Genomic DNA, 22,408 nt, shown 5'->3' on the forward strand with positions numbered 1-22,408 from the left:
TGCTCCAACCCTTAGACCCCACTCCCTCTTGGTTAATTTTAACCTGACTTTCCCTTCTTTGCAGGGTCCCCTTGATTACAGCAGTGGGTCTCTACCTGGGCATACAGCCACAGAGATCCTCTCCGGCTGATGAGCTCTGTGTTCACCCTGCCATTCTAGGGACTGCGTGGATTGGGTTCAGGGGAGAGTTGGGCACAGAGGCCCACCCAGGGTGCATTTGGGCACCTTATTGCCCAATCCCCCAAATGGCTGCATGTCCCCTGGCAGGTGCAGGGCATCCTCTGCTCCTGCCAGTCAGTGGGAGCGAAGGCTGCCTGGCAACCAGGAGGATCGGGACCCCTTAAAATTGTTGCAGAGGGCAAGCAATAAGGCTGCAAAGTAGGGTGAAGGGGAGGATTCCTGAGCACAGCTGAGCCGGGGACAGGAAGCTGGGTGCTACCACCATCTGTCAGTTGGGTTGGGACGGCGGCAGCATTGCAGCATGGGCTGTCCAGCCCTACAGAGCAGCAGCGACAAGGCAAGGCTCTCCCCATCCCCACCGCCACCTGCCGGAGCCTCCTTGTTACCTGAGCACCCTTCCCCCCTCCCCCACACACAGAGACCTGGGAGATGGCAGTCACAGGGGAGGTGTGACAGGGTGTGCTGAGTCAGGGGCTAATTCAAATCCCCACCAGTCTCTTAACTAGAACCTAACTGGAAGGAAGGCAGGGAGCTGATAGAGGGTGCCAATTAACTGAGCAGAGCTGCAGCTGAGGGCTATGTGAGGGGGAAGCGCCCCAGCAGCTAGGGCTATCTAAGGAAACAGGCAGGAAGTGCTAGGGGGAGCGGGGAGCCTGACGGAAGGCAGCAGTAGGCAGGACTGGCCGCTGCAGCAGACAAGTGGGGAACCTGGCACTGACTAGAAACAAATATAATAGAGCATGGCGTGGTCAAGACCACCGGGGTGGCTGTGGGCTGAGACTAAGGCTGGAAAGGACTGTCGGGACCACTCCATGACAGGATGCTTCTCCAGTGCTAGAGGCAGGGGGGCTTGCAACGGCGGCTGGGCCGCCCTGGCATCCGAGAACTGGAACGGGCTGCAGTGGGTGGGGAACCTGCGTTGTTCCTTTTCTCTGCAGCCGGAGCCCACAATAGCTGATATATACAGAGCCCCAGATGGTCCTGGGGTGTGTGTGGGGAGAGCCTGGCTCCTAGGGGCGCTGAGCAACAGCAAGCCCAGGACAGCTGCAGACTTTGCCCCTCTGAAAATCCAGGCCCCAGGTCGAGTACTCCCTGCACAGAGAGCAAGAAGCCTGCCCGGCTTGCACACGCCCCTCAGTCCTTCGCCCCATCGCTTCAGTCACGCCTCGAGCCCCTACAACAATCAGATGGGAGCCCGCCAAGCCGCTGCGCTGCTGTACTCACGCTGCAGAGATCAAAAGCAGAGCGGCAAACCAGGGCAGCGATCCCGGCTTTCACGCTGCCAACACGGATGGGCTTTTTCTGGGAAGGAATGGGAAGGGGGGGGCACCTCATTTCCACTGCACAAATGCACCAAAAGCCCTGGCCTGCAACCCAACCAGAGATCTCCCAGCGGTTCACCATCACGAATCAGGTCCAGGGCATCCAAGGTACATGGTGCAGCTGGTAACAGCGCTGGGGAAGGGAGAGCGGGCTTGGAAAGCAGCCACAACAGCCCTGCCCAGGCCTCTATCAGAGCTGTGCAAGCAACATGTGGAGAACGCACATGGGCTAAATGAATCCCCAGCGCGGCCAGGGTCAGTGCTCAATAGGGCTATTCAGAATGGATCTGTCCTCAGCAGCTGGGCAAGAGAAAAGAGCGATCACTGCAGGGCATGCCTCCATGCATACACACTCAGGCGGTGTTATCGTGGGGGGGGTGGGGAGGGAAGGGCTCACCAACGGTCCCCAAATTACAAGCGAGATGTCCCTTATTTACATAGAAAATTGCCTGTCCAGTACTCAATCAGGACACCTAGTATTTCAACAGCAGGTGGCCAGTACTCATGGGTGCCTCTTTCCATTCCCCTCCGGCCCGGGTCCTTCAGTGCTGCTGCGCAGGGAAAGCACGCAGGGCGCAGTCAAAGGCCAGGCCAAGGTTGGGAGGGGAATGGAAAGGTGCACCCATGAGTACTTGCCCCCTGCTGACTCCAGCCCTTGAGTGCAGCCCCATCTGCTTTCCCTGCGCGGGATCTGTCTGGCAGGGCAAGTGGACGGGGCGGCATGCCCTGGAGCTGCACTGAAGGGCCCGGGTCAGGAAGGGACTCTGTGGAGGGGGAGGGGGAAGTCAGTACTCCCCGGGCGTAGCCTCCCCACTCGCAGTCACTGCCAATGTCTCCAGCAGAGGAACATAACTGCTGGTTGGTGGCTGGCTAAGTGCTGCAAAAAGCAGCAAGAAACACCCCAGGCAAACATAGGTAAGTACTGCTTAGTACTCCTATTATTATTATTGATGATACCGAGAGGAGGGGTGAGGCGGGGGTGCTAAGAAAACGGCCCCTTATTTTTGAAATACAGTGTTGGCAGCCTTAGTGGGGGATGCCCCTTCCCTCACCCTGTGCCTGTCTGATCTATTTAGACTGTAAGCCAGGAGTGGCCAACCTGTGGCTCCGGAGCCACACGGCTCTTCAGAGGTTAATGTGCAGTTCCCTGCATAGGTGCTGACTCCAGGGCTGGAGCTACAGACACTAAGGCCTTGGCTACACTGGCAATTCACAGCGCTGCACTTGCTGCGCTCAGGGGTGTGAAAAAACACCCCCCCCGAGCGCAGCGCGTGCAGCGCTGTAAAGCGCCCGTGTAATCAGCGCCTGCAGCGCTGCCCGCTATTCCCCTCGGAGAGGTGGAGCACTTCACAGCGCTGTGAATCCGCGAGTGTAGCCAAGTTCTAACTTTCCAATGTGCCTGGGAGCGTTCACTGCTCAACACCCTGCTCTGCTCCCACTCCAGCCCTGCCCCCAAGGCTCCTGCCCCTTCCCCAGAGCCTGGGCATGCAAAACATCTGATTGCACTGGGCAGGAGGCCGGGGGAGGTGCTAATTGGTGGGGCTGCTGGTGGGCGGGAGGTGCTGGAGGACGGGGGAGCTGCTGAGGTATTACTGTGGTTCTTTGGCAATGTACATTGGTAAATTCTGCCTCCATCTCACACTCAGGTTGGCCCTTGGGCACTGCCGTAATTAGTGGGATTAACCCAAAATTTAAAAAAAAAACCAGCCCAACCCAAATGAGTACAGAAGCAGGCACACCCTGCAGCAATCAGTGGAGCTTCATGCTGCAATTGTATTTGAACACGCATCACACCCCCACCCCACCTAAGTGTCATTTGCCCAAGATAAGATAAATTTAAGCAACTGTAGAACAGACTGGGGAGGGTGTGTAGGACGGCGTTCTGTAGGATCGGTCAGGACCTGAAGGAGAAGGCAGCCTCAGAAAGGGTTCCATCCTCTAACTGCTACGGTCAAATCAGGCCCCAACCTAGGCACACAATGAAGCATGTGCTTAAAGTTAAGCACGTGCCCAATTTGGACTGAATCCAACACATGGACCTAAGTGTTCCGTTAATTCATGGCCTAGAAGACAAATCACACAGATACCCACAGCATTTCATGCAACTCCAGCTCATTTAAAAAAGCCAAGAAGGGATTCACTTTCAACCACAACTCTTCTTCCCCTGCCCCATCACCACAATTTGCAAATGGCTGGGTGGAAGTTTACCACCTGCAATCATTCGCACAGCGTTTAAGTACCAAAGGGCCAGACAGTCTACAGATGATCAGAAGGGCCCAGGCATTCAAGAGTCGCAGCTCCCATTTAGGAACCAAAAACAAGGGCAGGGTTAATTAACATGCTCCTGAAATGCTGAGCTTATGTGATGACCCCGGGGCCCTTGTTCTGGTGCCTAAATGGAAGCTGAGACTCTTGTGAAAATTCTGGCCCAAGTGAGCAAACCTGCACCTACGAACTGGGACAAAGGGCGGCTCTTGAGAATCTGGTGGGCAACAGACAATCCTGGACTGATGGGTCTTTGCCACATGATACATCAATGATAAAACACTCCCCTTAAATCTGGGGTTGGAGGATCTCAAAGTATTGGAGCAACGCTCTCCCCATTCCATCACCTCCATGATGACCTCAAAGTCGAGGCATTAGGCGGTCAATCAGGCAAAGCAATGCAGATTCAAGCCAGGCTAGTTAACAACCTTGAACATGCTGGACTTGGCTCCTTGTGTTGGGGCCAAGAGACAGGCTGAGTGCTGAACTTGGAGACGCTAGACTTGTGATTTTTTTTTTAAATAAAGAAAAGGCAACTCAACACACACTGGCTCCCACCCTCCAGAGAGAAAAGTCGCTGTGGAGCCCAAACTAAGTCAGATGTCCCCCCCTCAGAGAAGGATCTGAAGAAAACACTTTGTAGAGATCACAAAGCACATTAATCTTTCTGTTAGGACTTGCACATAGAGTTATAAAATACACAAACACCCTTTAATCCAGGTTTTAGGGCTGAGTTGATAAGCAACCCTGAGGCATGCCCCAAAAGGAGATTAAATTTGCAAATTAGAACACCACACAATCACTATATAGGTGATATTTCATACCTATTGTTACAGCAGGTAGCGCTGTTACAGTCGCCCAAATTCTTTTCTTGGTGTGTGAGCAAGTGTTCCAACTCGGGAAGACATGCTGCGATAGATTTGGCTTAGACAAGGTTGCAGAAGCAGTGCAAATGTTTGCTCTGTGCCTGAGCCCTGATGGGAGCCAATTCTTGACACAGATTTGCTCCCTGAGAACTAAGCACTGGCTCTCCGCTGAGGTTCCTGGGAGAAGGGATTGCTCTGTGTGCTGTTTGACGACCCCTGTTCCAGGACTGGTGTACGTGTATAAATAAAACAAGTGACCTTTCGAATATACCCAGCCTCGGCATCACAGATTTCCCCTCCGTAGGGAGCTGATCTGCAAGGCCCCAATATCTGGTGTTAGAGGAGAGGCAACAATACACAGAGACTATATAGTATCGCACCATTTGTTCCCACCCCTCGTGCATTACATACACTCAACAACCCTTCTCCAACGCACTCCTGGTTTGCTGTGTAACCGGGACAAACTCGCTGCTAGCGTAATAGAACTGCTCTACCAGTTCACCCCAGCAGAGAACTGGGCCCAGCGTGTGCCTACTATCTATTAACATGGTTGGTTGGTTTTGCTGAGGTTAGCGGAATTCTTTGGCTCTTCTACGGGTAGAAGTCTCTCTCTCTAATGAGCTCATAGGTTTGTTCAGAACATGAATTTGGAAGGTATTTTTAAAAAGTGGATATCTTGGGCTTGATCGATAACAGACAGTCACAGAGCATAAGGCCAAGAGGGATCATTATGATCATTTAGTCTGGCTTCCTGCCTCACAGGTCAGAGAACCTCGTCCAGCAATTTCGGCATCCACCCCATAACTTCTGGCTGAGCTAGAACATGTTTATAAAAAAAGAGGCACCCAACCTTGAGTTACAGACTGCTCGTGATGTAGAATCCCCTGGGTTAGCTGTTCCAAAGATCAATTCCCCTCACTTAAAATGCAGCACTTTATTTCTAGTCTAAATTACTCCAGTTTCAGCTTCCAGCCTTTGGAGCGGATTCTCCCTTTGTCTGCTCACTTCAAGAGCAGAAACCTTCTCCTGATGGTGTCTATAGACTGTGATCAAGTCGCCTCTCAACCTTCTCTTTGATTACAGCCAAGAGGCAGCTCTGATATACATAAGTTTGAGACTAGGGGCTGGTTTATACAAGAAAATTAGGTCAACCCAGTGACATGGCTCAGGGGTATGAAAAATCCACCACCCCCTCCCCCCCCGAGTGACATAGTTAAGCCAATTTAAGCCCCCATATAGACAGTGCTAGGCCAACAGAAGAATTTTTCATGCAACCCAACCACCACCTCTCGAGAAAATGGATTGACTACAGTGATGGGAGGAAAGGTGCCACAGGACCCTCTGTTGCTTTTTACAGATTCAGACTAACACGGCGACCCCTCTGATACTTGAGTGATGGGAGGGTTTCTCTGGGGCAGCTGCAGTGCTGTAGTGTTGTAAGCGTACACATAGGGTACGTCTACACTTACCTCCTGGTCCGGCGGTAAGCAATCCATCTTCTGGGATCGATTTATCGCGTCTTGTCTAGACGCGATAAATCGATCCCGGAAGTGCTCGCCGTCGACGCTGGTACTCCTGTTCGGCGAGAGGAGTACGCGGAGTCGATGGGGGAGCCTGCCTGCCACATGTGGACCCGCGGTAAGTTCAAACGAAGATAGTTCGACTTCAGCTACGTGAATAACGTAGCTAAAGTTGCGTATCTTAGTTCGAAGTGGGGGGTTAGTGTGGACCAGCCCATAGCCTAAGTTACTGTTCAACAACCAGGTTTTCCTAGTGCTCTAAAATCCACATGCTGTCTCACATCTTCTTGAAAACTCCTGTGCTTCCTGGGGCAGGATTAGTGGTCCAAATTTGGGCTCATTTGAGCAAGGGATCCCAGAGACATAAGCTAAATTGATTGAGTTGAAGTCTTTCACAGGAAGGAACATGAATGGTCTTGTGTTGCTAGCACCCTTCACCCCCACGCATAGGCGCCAACTTTCCCCGGCGCAGTGGGTGCTTGCGCCCCGCCGCCCCGACTCCATCCTTTCCCCGCCACTGTCCCGCCCCCCCATTCCAACCCCTTCCCCAAAGTCCCCGCCCCAACTCCGCCCACTCCCTGCCCCTATTGGACTCCTTCCCCAAATCCCTGCCCCGCCTCTTCCCCTGGCATGCAGCATTCCCCCTCCTCCCCCCCAGCCGCGCGAAACAGCTGTTTCGAGGGGCAAGCGCTGGGAGCTAGGGGGAAAAAGCAGGCACAAGGCGCACTCAGGGGAGGAGGCGGACTGGGCGGGGAGCTTGGCTGCCGGTGGGTGCAGAGCACCCACCATTTTTCCAGCCCCTGGAGCACCCACAGAGTCGGCGCCTATGCCCCCGTGGGACTGCTTGACAGACCCTTGGCCTTGCTTTAGGCTAGATTTGTGTCCCCAACTCACAAGTAGAGGGGCTGGGGAAGGGGCTGCGTTTCAAGGCTTGGGAGCTGCGGGATTTAGAAAGCAGAAGAGCTACTAGTCCAGGTGGTGAGAGGACAGGACGGAAGTGGTGCATGCACACCCACCCCCTGCCCTTAACAGGTTTAGCAGATTAGGAAACTAACCGTGTCAGGACTTGTCTTAAATACCATCCGTGGAAAACAAATGACGCCAGGTGACCCCATGTCTCCCGAGCAGAGCAGCTCCTCCCAGGTTCTCCCACTACTGCATCTCTCAACGCAGAGCTGCAGGTGCTGGGCCTTGTGCACGCTGCTGAGCCTCGACGGGAGGGGCAGCCAGACAGCGGAGGTCGTTGTGGAAGAGCTCTACAGCACGAGCGCCTACTGGCCAAGCAGGTTGGGCCTCGCCATGCCGGATGCTACAGAAACACACTGAGGGAGAGTCCCTGCAGCTGCACCGACTGGTCCCACGCTGATGTGCTGCATCACACACACACACACACGTAGGAGAAGCTGGATGGATCAGTTAGTGCATTCACTGAACAGAGATAGAACAAACACCATGGCTTTCTAGGACACTTTGCATCTTACATACATCTTAAAGGGCTTTGCAAAAGTGTCACGCCCTTTCAGTTTATGGGCGGAGAAACGGAGGCACAGAGAGGCAGAGTGATTTGGCCAAGGAGTTAGTGGCAGAGTCAAGAGTGGGACCCAGGAGTCTTGACTCCCAACCCCCTCACCCCAACCAGCAGACCCCACTTTCCTCACGGAGCTGGAAATAGAACCCAGGAGTCCCAGATCTCCTGCTGCTGATGATCACCATGCAGAGGTACCAAGGAAACGTATACTGCAAACACACCTTGTCACAGCCATCTGGTCAGCCGGCACAGAGGAGCACATCTCCCTCAGTCCCTCTGCAGCGCCTGCTCCTACGTTCCAGGGTGCCCTCGACAGCCCCCAAGTACTGCCCTCAATGCAATAACCCCCTACACCAGGCAGGTCACGGGTGCGTTCACCCCACATGCAGGGAGCACAAGAGGAACGGGGGCCCTGATGGCTGCGTGGGGAATGGGATGAGTCAAGGGGGCTCCCAGATCACAGCAAGCAAGAGCAATAAAAGCCCCCCATCCCTCAGCCTTTTCTTTGTAGGATCCCCCAGTCCAGGGGTGGCCCTGACCCCAGAGGGATGTGCTATGGCCCAAAGCCCTTAGGCAGACAATAGCTGGTACCTCCTTTAATCAGTAGCCCGGAGGCGGGGTGACCCCGATGGCAGGGATGCTGAGCCCCCACACTCAGACCCCTGGAAGGGAGCACCTGGAAGCGGGTTGGCTACCTGCCAGGGTCCTCTGCAAAGCCAAATGGATCCAATCCATTGAGTGCATAGCATCCTGAGCGTGGCCAACTTCGTGCACAGGCTGCCAAGACATGGCTTCTGCCCCGCAGGACGCTGAGGTACGTGGGAGCAGGCAGGGTGGGACAAGTGAGCACACAGACGGGGTGGCGGGGAAGTGCGGAGTGGGCGAAGGGAGCAGAGACATGGGCAGCACATGGAGATCTGGAGTGCGGGAGTTGGGGAAGGGCGCAGATCTTGGCTGCAGTCACAGAGACCAGGCTGTGCCCCAGGCCCTACCCCTCCACTCCCCACAGCTACTGAAGTGCTGCTTCAATGCATCTGCTGAGCAGGACCCTGGAAGGAGACTGTCCCCCTTCCCAGGGCAAGGGCCTAGCTAGGAAGCCCAGGACACAGGGAGCTGAGGAGGGGTGTAGCTGGGCAGGCATGTAGCAAGAGCCAGGGACCCCCAATGGTGCAGCTTGTCACAAGCTGTGGTTTCCTCCTGAGTCACATGGGGTGTTCCAGGGCGGGGTAGGGCAGGGACTTCCTCAAACGAAGTCAGTACTCCTTGCCCAAGCGCATTGCGAGTGTCCACAGAGGTGAGCCAAGAGGCTCACGTTTGGGAAATAGAGGGGAGAGGTTACCACACAGTGTCTCACACACCCAGAGCACCCCATGTGCACAGCTCACTCATACACACACACCCCAAGCCAGGTGCTCGTGCTCTCTCACACATACATTCGGATTTAAGAGCACTGCAGCAACAGCCAAGCCATTGGAAATAACTCGGTCATTCAAAAGGAAGAGCCACGTGGCGAACACACCCATGGGGAAGACCCACTGTGTTTGCAAGCCAACCAACCTAGCTGCTCTCAATGCAACATACACAAAAGAGACACACAGAGACTGCAGCTGAAGATGACCGTAGCCAGGAGACGCTAGATTTCGCCATTCTGGGCCTGCTGCAGCCTAGCTAATAAGGGACAAGTCTGCAAATGAGGACTCCTGGGTTCCTTTACTGGCTGTGGGAGCAGATCTAGTGGTTAGAGCCAACAGGACTGGGAATCAGGACTCCTAGGGTCCATTCCCAGCTCTCTCTCTCTCTGACTGGCTGCAAAATGCTGGGCCCTCTCTGCCCTAGTTCCCCCTCTTCAAACCAGGGACGTTGATCTTCCACTCACCTCCACAAAGTACCAAGTTTGATGGGTACAGAGCACTATTGGGAACAGTGCAATTTTGTCCACATCCAAATGGGAATTGGAAAATAAGCTCTTCCCCGCCCCCCTTGCTCTGTGCTGAACTGGGACCCAGACTCTGCAAAGCAGATTGTGCCTGGTTCTCAAACCCGAGTTCTTCTACCCCTCACAAACATTCGGTGGGTGGAAGCCCCATAGTTAGAAGCAAAGCACAGACACTGGACTGGGCCCCAGCTGGGGCAGCAGACAGGTTTACCATGCCATGGCCTGGTGCAGGACAGGCATCTCAGGGAATCGCACAGGGACTGAAACGGCTGCTGCAGGGAACACAGACACAAGGGCAGAGCGCTGCCAGCTGAACAGCTTTGCAGGCATTAAGGGAGGGCCGGGAAGTGACTTAAGGTCACACGTTTTAGCTCAGGGTAGGCGGGGAGACGGCGCACAGTGGAATGTGTGGGGAGTCCCCCAACAAAGTCCTCAGAAAGAGTCCTATCGCTGTAGCATTGCTGCCCCGCTGGATTTGTCGTTAACACTGCAGTGTGATATTTTAATAAGCCACCCACCAGGAAGGGCTGTTTCCTGATTCACAAGCATCTATGTGTTGTCATTGGGGAGCCGAAGAAAGGGAAACCGAGGCAGCAGACACATGGCCTGACCCCATGAAAAGGTGTATAGCTGCTACTGCAATACAAGCAACAAACTGAAACAAGACAATGCACCAGTTTCTCCAGTATCCCATTGCTAACACCAACTCATACCAGTCAACCTCCAATAATGCTCCAAATTCTGCAGGAATGGTGGGGGCAACACCAGTTGGTAGCTCAAGGAATGGCCAGATGCATAGTTGTACCTTGGATTACTACAAGGACCCACCACATCAAGGAACGCAGATCACCTCCTGCCCACTTTCCAACCTTTTCTAAGCTACTTTGCTGTTGCTGCAAGTTCCATAGGTCTGCAAACCTGTGCAGATTCAAGCCAAGCTGGCCAAGTGCACAGCCCATTCCACTTCCCTAGCACTAGCCATTCCAGAATCTGCACGCGTGTTGTGATGCCATCCCTATCCCCAGGGAGTTCCAGTCAACAGCTGCAAGGAGATGCTATGTTATTAGTAGCCACTGGGCAGGGTTGAGAACAAGTCACAGATCAACTCCCTGAAGGAGCCAACGTGCCTTTCTAGAGAATGGTTCTTTGGCCAGGGCTGCGTTTGTTATAAAGACAGTCGAGGAGCAAGATGCGTAAGGTTTGATTTATGAACTCACTTTTGCACCCAAGGGCAAAAGAAGCTGGCAGAGCCCTCGCGTGTCTCAAACAGTCCCTGCATATCAGACTTAATCACACTAGTGGGTTGTGGTCCTTGGCTGGAGGCCCTAAGCAATACCACAATGCACATAAATAATAATTACAGGTGCCTAGAGACACCAGCCAAGATCAGGGCCCCATTGTGCCAGGCGCTGCACAGACAGAGGACAAGAGACCCAAAGAGCTCATTGTCTCAACAGATAAGCCAGACAAATGAAGGATTATGATTCCTATTTCACAGATGAGAAACTGAGGCCCAGAGATTCATGGCTCCATTCACATTTTTTGTTCAGGTTTAACTCAGTTGGTTAGGGGTGGGATTTTTTGCCACCATAGGAACAACCTGTGGACACAGTGGTACCGGTATAAAGGCACTCAAAGGCTCATGCTATGGTGCTGTACCGCTTTAACTGTAGCCGTTTCTAAACCAATGTAGTTAAAGTGCTGCACGCCCTTAAGCATGTGCCTAACTTTAAGCACAAGCTTCAGTCCCTCTGAAGCCAGGTTTAAAGTTAAGCATGGAGTTTACTTACTCAGGGCCTCAGCCAAAGGAGTGGCAGAGCTGGGAATCGAAATCCAGTCACCTAAGTCCCAGCCCAGGGCCTTCGCTTCTCCGGAATTCCCTGCTCCTTTATTCAATCTGAAATACACAGCCAGGTCTCACAGATAAGGAGATGCAGAAGATGGGTGCCATAAGATTTGATTTCATCCTTCCTGATCATTTTGAAAGCCCCAAATCCTTTTACAAAATTACAAGCCATCTACACCAATTCCCTTCAGCCACTATAAAGATGCAGCCACCTCTGGATTGGAATGTGGCAGCTGCTAGTGCTTAACAGCCATATGGTAACACTACACAGCACTTCAGGATAGGAACTGGTTACTAGTACCTAGCTCTTATCTAGTGCTTTCCATTAGCAGATCTCAAACTATTTTCAAAGGAGGTCAGCATCATTACCCCGTTGTACAGATGGGGAAACTGAAGTACAGAAGGACATGACTCACCCATGGTCACCCAACTAGGCCAGAACAAGGAAAATTCTACAAGCACTTAAAGCAACAGGAGAGCTTCAGGAGGGGAACCGAGGTTACCCTACTGCAATCCAGGTTTAGAACAAACAACAAATATATTGACCAAACTATGACAGCAATGAGGTGCGGAGGTATCGTGACTTATAGACACTGCTGTCAAGTCAGGATCAGCTGCAGGCTGTCATGGAAATCCACACCTAGCCCTTGAATCAGCACCCGGCTGGGCACTGGGGAGGTCTTATCCGCCAGATCATTCAGCAAACATTCTCAAGCCCACCTGACCCAGCTAGTCACCACAGGGTTGTGAAATTATTGTGCTGCTGGCATGTTGGCCAAAGGTTTGGCTCAGGGACTTTGCCCTCATTCTGGAGGGTCACAGAGAGATGATTAACCTAGCTCCGTGACCTGAGACCTGGGGTAAAAAGACTCCCTGAGTGCTGAAGAAAAACCCAATAGGATCTGCCTTAGTGGGAACTGCTCTCCGCGCTGCATGTCTAAGGGTCAGATTCTGATCTCAGGGGCACGGGTAGAAATCCTGGGTAACCCTCCTGACTCAGCAGTGCATCAGATCCTCTAGCGCACAGATCACACCCACACTGCCGAAGCAGCCATAGGAAGTGGCAGGCGTTTGCCTTGAGGACATTAGTTCTTGCCAAATATCTCCCCACCCCACCCAGCTGAATTATTCTTCCAACCCACCAGCACACGCTGGCACCAGGGTCTCCCACTTTGAACATTTCTTGTCTCCTAACAGGGATGAAAAATCCCCAGGATACAGCAAGAGGGCCATGGAATGGGCACACCTTTAAAGGGACACTGTTAAAAGAAAAATAAATGGCAGCTTCCTCCACTCAACCAGTCTACTCGGGATGGGGATACACACCCACAGCCGCAGACTTTAAACTCAGACAGGCGCTTTACTGGAAGCTTGGTCTACACTACAGAGTTAGGTCAATGTCGCTACCGCTGATGTAAGCTGATCACTACACCAACTTAATACCTATTGCATTATTTACATCGCCTCTTGGCTGTTGGCCTCGGGGCAGGGGACTCCAACTGTCAGTGCCCCACACAGTTAAGTCGGTGGAAGCACTTCTGGTGAGGACACACACCATCGACAGAGCAGGCGCAGTGTGGACATGAACACCGCAATAATTACTGCAATGGCTGTAAATTGACCTAACTTAGGTCAACTGAATTTTGTAGTGTAGAAAAGACCTTAGGTCACTAAGGGCATTTGCATGTGTATAATCAATGCAAAACCCCAATGTAGGAGCTCTGCAGCAAGTAAAGCAGGCTTATGCCATCCATCTTATTTCCATACGGGACCAGATTAAATTGCTCCAGGATAAGTGTTTGCATGGACATAACTACACTGATGCACTAATGCCAGCATGAATTTTTTCTTCCATTAGTATTGCAAAATCTCAGCACAGCTGTGACAGCAAGAGCCAGAACAAAATCTAGCTCATGCATCAGAATTAACTAACTCTGATTGCCTGAGGCAGAAGAAGTCCTAGTCTTCACCCTCAAGATCCCAGAATGAAAGGATGACAGAACAATACCCCTCACCCAATTTTTACTCGTCAACTAAGCAAGTTCAGCACGGCCAACATTCGTGATTTTAAGGGAAAAAAGCAAGTCTCACAATATTTTGTGAGACTTGCTTTTTTTCCTTAAAGCCCCAACTCCTGGAGTCCTGTGATCTCAGCACAATTTAAAAAAAAAAGAAGGCAAGTTTCTAGCTAAAATGATGGTGGAGAAAAGCTTGGACAATTGACCCTATAAGGGTCCAAGACATAGGAAGTAAATAAAAACAACCCATTATTACAGTCTCATGGTTTGTTTGTTTTTTTGAACCACCCTCATCAGATTTGAGCACTCCGGGGGGTTGGCAGATTCGCTCCAGAAAATATCATCTAGCTATTTAGAGTGTAGGCTGTTCAGGGCAGGAATTGGCTCTCACTGTATCTGTACAGGGCCTGGCACAACAGGACCTGAGCTGAAATCAACAAGATGAAAGATTACACTGGCTACCGTAATAGAGCTAAGAAAACAACAGTCCATATGGAACCCCATGGTATCATTTTTAATAGAGCAATGCTGTATTTTCAGAAAGATTTCATACCTGTTAGAAAAGGACAAAAATAATGGTCCTGAAATCAGTACACCGCTACCTTGATATAACGCGACCTGATATAACAAGGATTCGGATATAACGCGGTAAAGCAGTGCTCCGGCGGGGCGGGGCTGCGCACTCCGGTGGATCAAAGCAAGTTCAATAGAACGCAATTTCACCTTTAACGCGGTAAGGTTTTTTGGTTCCCAAGAACAGCGTTATATCGGAGTAGAGGTGTACATCTTAGCCAGGTCTACACTAGAAAGGGTTTGCCAGTGTAGTTATAACCAGCAAACCTTCCTAGTGCAGATGCATCATATACTGGCAAAAGAGGGCTTTTGCCAGTATGGCGTATATCAATCAAAATCAGTTACACCAGCAAATCCACTTTCATGCCGGAATAACTGTGCCCGCACTGTGGTTTTGCTGGTACAGAAGAGATGTTAAATAAATAATCAGTCCCTTAAGCTACATTACTATACCAGCAAAAGATTCTAGTCTAGATCTGGCCTTCCAGTAGTGATATGACATTTGGGGAGGAAATTGCTGTAAAACTATTTCTATTTATTAGGTGTATTACGGCACTTCTCAGCCCCAGTCATGAATAGGGACCCCCATGGCGCAAGGCGCTGTACAAAGCACAGAACAAGACGACAAGTCACTGCCCTAAAGCTATTCCAATCTACCCATCAGCAATGAGTGTGTGGAGTGGATTCCACTGATCTCCCCTGCTGTGACAATACCCTGAACTGCATGATAACCCCTAAATACACATAACAGTGCTACTTTAGTGTGTGTATTATGGCGGCACCCAGAGGTCCCAGCTCAGGTGCCAGGTGCTGCACAAACGTAGAGCAAGAGACAGGCGGGAGAAAGGATCTCCATTTTACAGATGGGAACCCAAGGCCCAGAGAGATCATTTAACCTGCCCAAACAAGGTCACACAGGGAGTCGGTGGCTGAGCTGGGAATCAAAACCTAAATCTCACGAGTCCCAGCCCAGCACCTTCAGCCCCAGACCATTCTTCCTCTGTGTTTGCTTAGGGGATTGGTAACTGATGCTCTGGTATCCCCTCTGAAGGAATCAACTGACCACTTTGCAGGGATCTCTGGCCTGGTCAACTGGGGATTCATTCCCCGGCATGGTTGCTACTGCTGCAAATTCCCTAGCATGGACACAGTTTGTGCCAGGTTAACAACACTGACGGAAACTGTGCTGCGCTGGTGTAACCCACGTACACATTAGGGGTTTGTATTAGTGCAGCTACCCCAGTGCCCGATATCTGCAATGTAGAGCAGGTATTTGTCCACCTGCATGCACTCACCTCCCAGAGAGATGCCAATAGAAACCCTAGCACTTAATGCTTATTCACACTGGCATCACCAAGCGAACATTCAATAATACATGAAGCCCCAGTCCCTCTCCACTGAGATATGCATTAGTTCCAGTTTTATAGCTAGGGAAACCGAGGTACAGAAAGTGGGAGAGAGTCTTGCTCAAAGACACAGAGGTAACTCAGGACATCCCAGCTCCCAGGTCTGAGCTCTGGCTGCTACAGCAGGCTGCCTCTTGGCAAGCTGAGTAGCTACTCTTGATGCTGGAGCCATAAAATTATACAAAATTCAGCCTGGAAGGGACCTTGAGAGGTCATCTAGTCCAGCCCCCTGCCCAGAGGCAGGACCAAGAATACCTAGACCATCTCTGGCAGGCATTTTTTTAACCTGCTCTTAAAAACCTGCAGCCACGGGCATTCCACCACCTTCCTTTGGAAGCCTATTCTGGCATTTAACTAACCTTATAGTTGGAAAGATTTTCCTATTATCTAACCTAAATCTCCGTTGCTGCAGATTAAACCCATTACTTCTTGTCCAACCCACAGTGGACACGGAGAACAATCTAGCACAGCCCTTACCCTATTTGAAGACAGTTATCAAGTCCCTCCTCGGTCGTCTTTGTCTCACGACTGAACATGCCCAATTTTTTTTACCCTTTCCTCACAGATCAGGTTTTCTAAACCGGATATAATTTTTGTTGCTTTCCCTGTGGACTCTCTCCAGTTTGTCCATATCTTGCCTGAAGTGTGGCACCCGGAAGTGGACACAGTCCCCCAGCTGAGGCATTACCAGTACTAAGCAGAGTGGGAAAATTACCTCCCATATCCTACACACAACACTCCTGTTAACACACACCAGAAGGATACTGGCCTTTTTCAAAATTGCATCATATCGTTGGCTCCGATTCAATTTGTAATCCACTATAACCCCCAGATCCTTGTCAGCCGTACTACCGCCTAGGCAGTTAGTCCCCATTTTGTAGCTGTGCATTGATTTTTCCTTCTTAAGTGAAGTATTCTGCAATTCTCTTTACATAATTTCATCTTGTTGATTCTGAACCAATTTGTCAAGGTTGTTTTGAATTCTAATCCTCTCCTCCAAAGTGCTAACAACCCGTCCCAGATGGGCGTCACCTGCAAATTTTATAAGCATACTCTCCACTTCATTATCCAAGTCATAACTGAAAATATTGATTAGTACTGGATCCAGAACTGACCCTTGTGGCACCCACTAGATAGCGAACCACAGATAACTCCTCTTTGACAATGTTTTTTCAATCAGTTGGGGACCCACCTTATAGTCGTCATCTTCTTCAGCTATCCCTCGATGCGAGGATGGTGTCTGCCGAGGGGGGTCATCGGTGAGTTTTTAAGTGGCCGAGGAGCCCAATTCTTGCCCTGCAGATTTTCCCACAGAAGTGACAGGTGTAATCTTGGAGGAGATATAGTTGTTGGCTGGAGTGTTGTGCCCTTTCTTTCCTCCTTTGTCGCTTCTCTGTCTCATGAGCACGTCTGTTCTCCTCAAAGTGAGCTGTGGCTTGGTGTATGGTGTGGCATCACTGTGTTCTGTTCTGTGCCGACTCCTCCCACTTTGTTGGGTTGATGCCTCCCTTTTTAAGATGTACTTTCAGTAGGTCTTTGAAACTCATCTGCTGCCCTCCGCAAGCCCTTCTTCCCTGACTTAACTGAGAGAAGAGCACTTGCTTCAGGAGGCATGTGTCAGGTATACATACGTACAGTGGCCAGCCCAGTGGAGTTGGTATTTCGTGACCTGTGCTTCTATACTGCTGATGTTGGCTGCAGAGAGAACGCTGATGTTAGTGCGTCGGTCTTCCCAGCTGTTGCTGAGAATGCTTCTGAAGCAGAGTTACTGGAACCACTCCAGCCGCTTGAGAGGTCATCTGTAGGTTACCCAGGTCTCACATCCATAGAGAAGGGTGGGGGTGACAACTGCCTTGTACACCAAGATCTTGGTACCTTGATCCCTACACTGGAGACTCGTTTGAGTAGTCTTCCAAAAGATGTGCTGGCACAGCGGATCTTGTATTCAATGTCTGTGTCAATGCTGGCTGTTTGGGAGAGGTGGCTGCCAAGGTACGGCAAATAGTCCACATTTTCTAGGGGTTCTCTGCTGATGGTGATTTGTGGAGTATGAAGAGTAGTTTGTGCAGGTGAGGGCTGGTAGAGTACCTTGGTTTTCCCAATGTTGAGAAAGAGACCCAGGCTGTGATAGGCATCTGCAAAAAGATTTAGGGTGCTTTGCCGGTCGGCCTTTGTGTGTTCAAGAATGACACAGTCATCTGCATACTGAAGGTCAGAGATGCCAATTTTTGTGATTTTAGATTTTGTTTGGAGACATCGAAGATTCAGGAGTTAGCCATCCAGATTCTGTCAGGAAGGCAGTCGCAAATGAGAATCAGGATCACAGCAAGGTAAATAGAGAAGAGTGTTGGAGCAATGACACAGCCCTGCTTGACACTGGTGCGAATGGTTCGGTCTCTGAGCTGTTGCACAAAATGGTGGCAGTCATCTCATCATGAAGTAGTCTGTTGATGGAAATGAATTTGTGGCCAAAACCTACACAGCACCTTCCATAGGGCATCACGATTGATAGAGTCAAAGGCCCTGGTTTGGTCAATAAATGCCATAAACAGTTCCTGGTGTTGCTCTCTGCACTTCTCCTGAATCTGTCGTGCCACGAAGATCATGTCGGTTGTGGCTCACGATGGCCTGAAGCCACACTGATTCGGGGAGGAATTCCTCAGCAAGGGGAAGGAGACAGGTTAGTAGGATCTGGGCAAGAATCTTCCCTGCAATTGAGAGGAGAGCAATACTGCTGTAGTTCCCACACAAAGATTTGTCCCCTTTCTTGAATATTGTAACAATGCTGGTGTTCTTAAGGTCAGGTAGAATTTCTTCAGAGGTCCAGATTTTGTCAAGGAGTTAGCAAAGTTTGTGGTGGAGTATTGTTTCACCAGTTTTAAAAACTTCAGCTGGGATGCTGTCTGGGCCTGGTGACTTGTGATTTTTTGTCTGGGTGATGGCATGCCAGACGTCCTCAGAAGATGGGGGATCAGCAAGGTGTTCCATTGCTGAGCATGGTGGAATAAACTCGATGGTGTCTTCAGAGACCATGGATTCGCGGTTTAGTAGGCTCTCAAAATGCCCCTTCCAGAGTTTAATGGCTGCATTGTCCTTGAGAAGGGTGGAGCCATCCTGAGAATGTAAGGGGATTGGGCCTTTTGAGCTTGGCCCATATATAGCTTTTGTTGCTTGAAAGAAGCTTCTCATGTCATCCTAATCTACGAAACCCTAGATCTCAGAGGCCTTCTCTTGTCACCACTTGTCTTTGATGTCACATAGCCGCCTTTGGCTTTAAGCAGGTGATAGGGCTCATGTTTTTGTTTGTTAGAGGAATCATTTTGCCAGTTATAAAATGCACCTTACAGTAATTTCCTCTAGACCACATTTCCCTAGTTTGCCATTGAGATTGTCATGTAGGCCTGTGTCAAAGGCCTTACTAAAAATCAAGATACATCACATCTACTGCTTCTCCCCCAGCTACTAGGCCAGTAACCCTAATCTGTTCTTGACAATTCCATGGTGGCTATTAATCATCATCCTATTATCCTCCAGGTGCTTACAAATTGATTGTGTAATAGTTTGTTCCAGTATCTTTCCAGGTATCCAAGTTTGGCTGACTTGTCTAAAATTCCCCAGGTCGTCTTTGTTCCCCTTTTTAAAGAGAGGTACAGTACTATGTTTTCCCTTCTTGAGTCCATTCACACCTCAGCCCTCCTCCATGAGTTCTGGAAGATAATTGCTAAGGGCTCTGAGACTGTTCCTGAAATACCCTAGTATGAACTTCATCAGGCCCTGCTGCCTTGAATATGTCTAACTTATCTAAATATTCTTTAACCTGTTATTTCCTTATTTTGGCTTGCGTTCCCTCCCCCTTGTTGCTAATATTAATTGTGTTAAATATCTGGTTACAATTACAATATACCTTTCTAGTGAAGACTGAAGCAAAATAGACATTGAACACCTTGTCCGTTGTTAGCTCTCCTTCCCTGCTAGGCGGATGAATGCATAGATTCTCTGCTTTTCTCTTGCACCTAATGTATTTAAATAGCCTCTTCTTATTGCCTCTTATGCCCCTTGTTACACAGAACTCATTTTGTGCCTTAGCCTTTCTGATTTTGTCCCTACATGCTTGTGCTATTCCTTTGTACTCCTCTTGGCAATTCATCCATATTCCCACTTGTTGTAGAATTCCCATCTTGTACCACCAGCCCAATAGTCTATGATGCCACTGTAGTTACCTGCACTTCTACAACATTGGCAGAGCTGAGGGGTGGGGGAATTCAGGGCAGGAATGGCAGTAGAGGCTGCAAGTTAGGATTGAAGCAGCAGTGATGTGGGAGTGTGTAGACAGGACTGGAAGAGCGAGGAGTGCTGCTGGCTGAGCTTTAGCAGAGCAGTAGCACTTGCCCACCCTATGCCTGGGTGACATTAGCACATCCTCACTTCCACAGATGCTAAATTCCCAGGCTTCAGCCTTCCTAGGGAAGGCAGTGCTGGGCATACAGCTATGCTGGCCGCCCTCCCCCGCTGCAGAGGAACTAGGAGGACAAAGAAGGAAAACAATCTCACAAAGCAGGATTAGGCACTAACACAAACAGGCCACACTCTCGGGTTTCACTAAGTAAAGGACATTGGATGACTGAAACCAGAGCTGAGGATCAGGGAACCAGACCAGGGTCCTGATTTTCCTCAGTTCAGGGTTGAGATTTCCAGAATCAGGGACCTAACAGGAGGCACCTAAATCAGTGGCCTGATTTACAGCTGTCACTGGGAGCTGCGGGGACACAGCACCTCTGAAAATTAGATCCTCCCCTTGCAAAAAGCCAGCGCACAGACCCCTCCCCACTTAAATCCATAGTCTCCGAGTTCAGGGACAAAAGGGCACTTACGGGATGTCTAAGAGCTACCACAGTACAAATCAAAATGCAACCAGGGGAGATTTAATCCTGTAGCACCCAGAGTGAGGGGAGGGATAAGATCCCAGCTCAGGTGGGGTATGTAACCCATTGCACTAATACAGATTTAATAGGACCATCACACAGGGAGGTAGCACGGGCTGGGAGTCAGGAGATCTATTCTCAGCCCTGACCTTCGGCAAGTCTCTCCATTTCCCCTCCCACTTCACGTCCATTAGATGGTTGGCTGTTTGGAGCAGGGACCATCCCCTAGAGGGTTCACCTACACTGCAATAAAAAAACCCAGAGTCTCAGAACTTAGGTCAACATGGGCTCAGGCTGCGAAGCTAAAAAACAGCAGTGTAGACATTCTAGCTTGGGCTGAACCCTGGGCTCGGAAAACTCACTGTAAGGGGTGGGTCCCAGCTCCCGGGCTCCAGCCCAAGCCCAAACAATTACACTGAAACAACTACCAGCTGCAGGTCTTTTATTGCAGTGTAGACTTACCTTATGTGAATGTACCACATCTAACATGATGGGGCCCACATCTCAGTTGCGGCCTCTAAACACCAATGGAATGTTATATATTTGTAAAGTGTTTTTAGCTCTCCAGATGACAAGCACTAGGTAAGAGCTGGAGGGTTGCGTATATACACCGCTCTAGCTCTTGCCTACCAATTTTCATCTGGAGATCTCAAAGCACTTTACACAAGTGGTCAGTCTCATTATCCCCATCCTATAGATGGGGAAACCGAGGCATAGGGAGGGGAAGCAACTTGCCCAAGGTCACCCAGCAGGCCCATGGCAGAGCTGCGAACAGAACCCAGGTCTCCTGAGGCTCTATCCGTCAGGCCACAGAGAGAGGATGAGCGAGAGGGGAGGAGCAGAGCTGTCCCATGAAAGGATCTTGACGTCTGGAATTACAGGTTTGAATGACAACCAAGAACAGGCCCCCACTGGCATGACCCTCCAGCCTTGGGAAATCAGTGCCTCTGGCATCTTCGCAGTACAATCAATATTTTACTTTCAGTGAAACAAGGGATGAGTGCGCCAAGCCCCCTGATTGACCTGCTGGCTCAGGGAGGTCTGCCCTGCCCCGTGACAGAGCTAATATTAGTTTGTCTACTTAAAGATTCAATAGACTGCGGGGGAGGGAATGACACTTCTTCCAAGGAACTTGGTTTCTATTTGCCTGTCTCCTTACCCTCCTCTTCAGTCTTGAAGTTTTGCTAAGTAAGGAAGATTTGTAAGGAGGAGGGAGGGAAAAGAACAGCAAGAAATCCATGCTGCTGCTAAAACAAATGGGAGCAAGGGCTGTAACTGGCATGGATCAAAGCTGCCATATGTCAGCTAAGACCATCTGGGGTGCAATGGAGGAAAAATGTCCCAACTGTTAGCATAGTTAAGCACCAGAACAGGTTACCAACAGGGATGTAGAACCCCTGTCAGAGGTTTTTAAGAACAGGTTAGACAAACACCTGTCAGGGATTCTGTAGGCTTACTTGGCCTGCCTCAGCGCAGGGGACTGGACCAAATGACCTCTCGAGGTCCATTCCAGCCCTGCATTTCTATGATTTGATGACGATCAAAGGCACAAAGGGCAGGCAGGTGCCCCTTGATGCTACAGCCCTACTCCCCTAACACCTTGCATTAGAGCAGGAGTTGGCAACCTTTCAAAAGTGGTGTGCCAAGTCTTCATTTATTCATTCTAAAATAAGGTTTCGCGTGCCAGTCATACATTTTAATGTTTTTAGAAGGTCTCCTTTCTATAAGTCTATAATATATAACTAAACTATTGTTGTATGTAAAGTAAATAAGGTTTTTAAAATGTTTTAAAAGCTTCATTTAAAATTAAAACAAAACACAGAGCCCCCCCGGACTGGTGGCCAGGACCCAGGCAGTGAGAGTGCTACTGAAAAATCAGCGCGCATGCCGCCTTTGGCACGTGTGCCATAGGTTGCCTACCCCTGCATTAGAGGATCCCAAAGAGCTTAACATTGATTTGGCCTCACAACCCCCTCGTATGGGAGGAAAATCCCATTACCCCCATTTTACGGATGAGGGAAACTGA

The 22,408-nt window shown here is 50.2% G+C and overlaps 1 protein-coding gene across 3 annotated transcripts in view; it reads right to left on the reverse strand.

The window, feature by feature from the left end:
* The window catches only part of CERS2 (ceramide synthase 2), a 48,379-nt gene that overhangs the window by 18,383 nt on the left and 7,588 nt on the right, over nt 1-22,408 (reverse strand). Inside the window, exon 1 of one of the 3 annotated variants that reach the window (XM_054011087.1) lies at nt 11,408-11,496. The exons of the other annotated variants lie outside the window; for them this stretch is intronic. The gene's annotated coding sequence lies outside the window, so the exon portion shown is untranslated. Of the gene's footprint in view, nt 1-11,407; nt 11,497-22,408 lie in introns of those variants that run through there. 3 annotated transcript variants of the gene reach the window in all.

This window comes from Malaclemys terrapin, chromosome 21 (genome assembly GCF_027887155.1).
Source record: "Malaclemys terrapin pileata isolate rMalTer1 chromosome 21, rMalTer1.hap1, whole genome shotgun sequence".
Taxonomy (NCBI): Eukaryota; Metazoa; Chordata; order Testudines; family Emydidae; genus Malaclemys; species Malaclemys terrapin.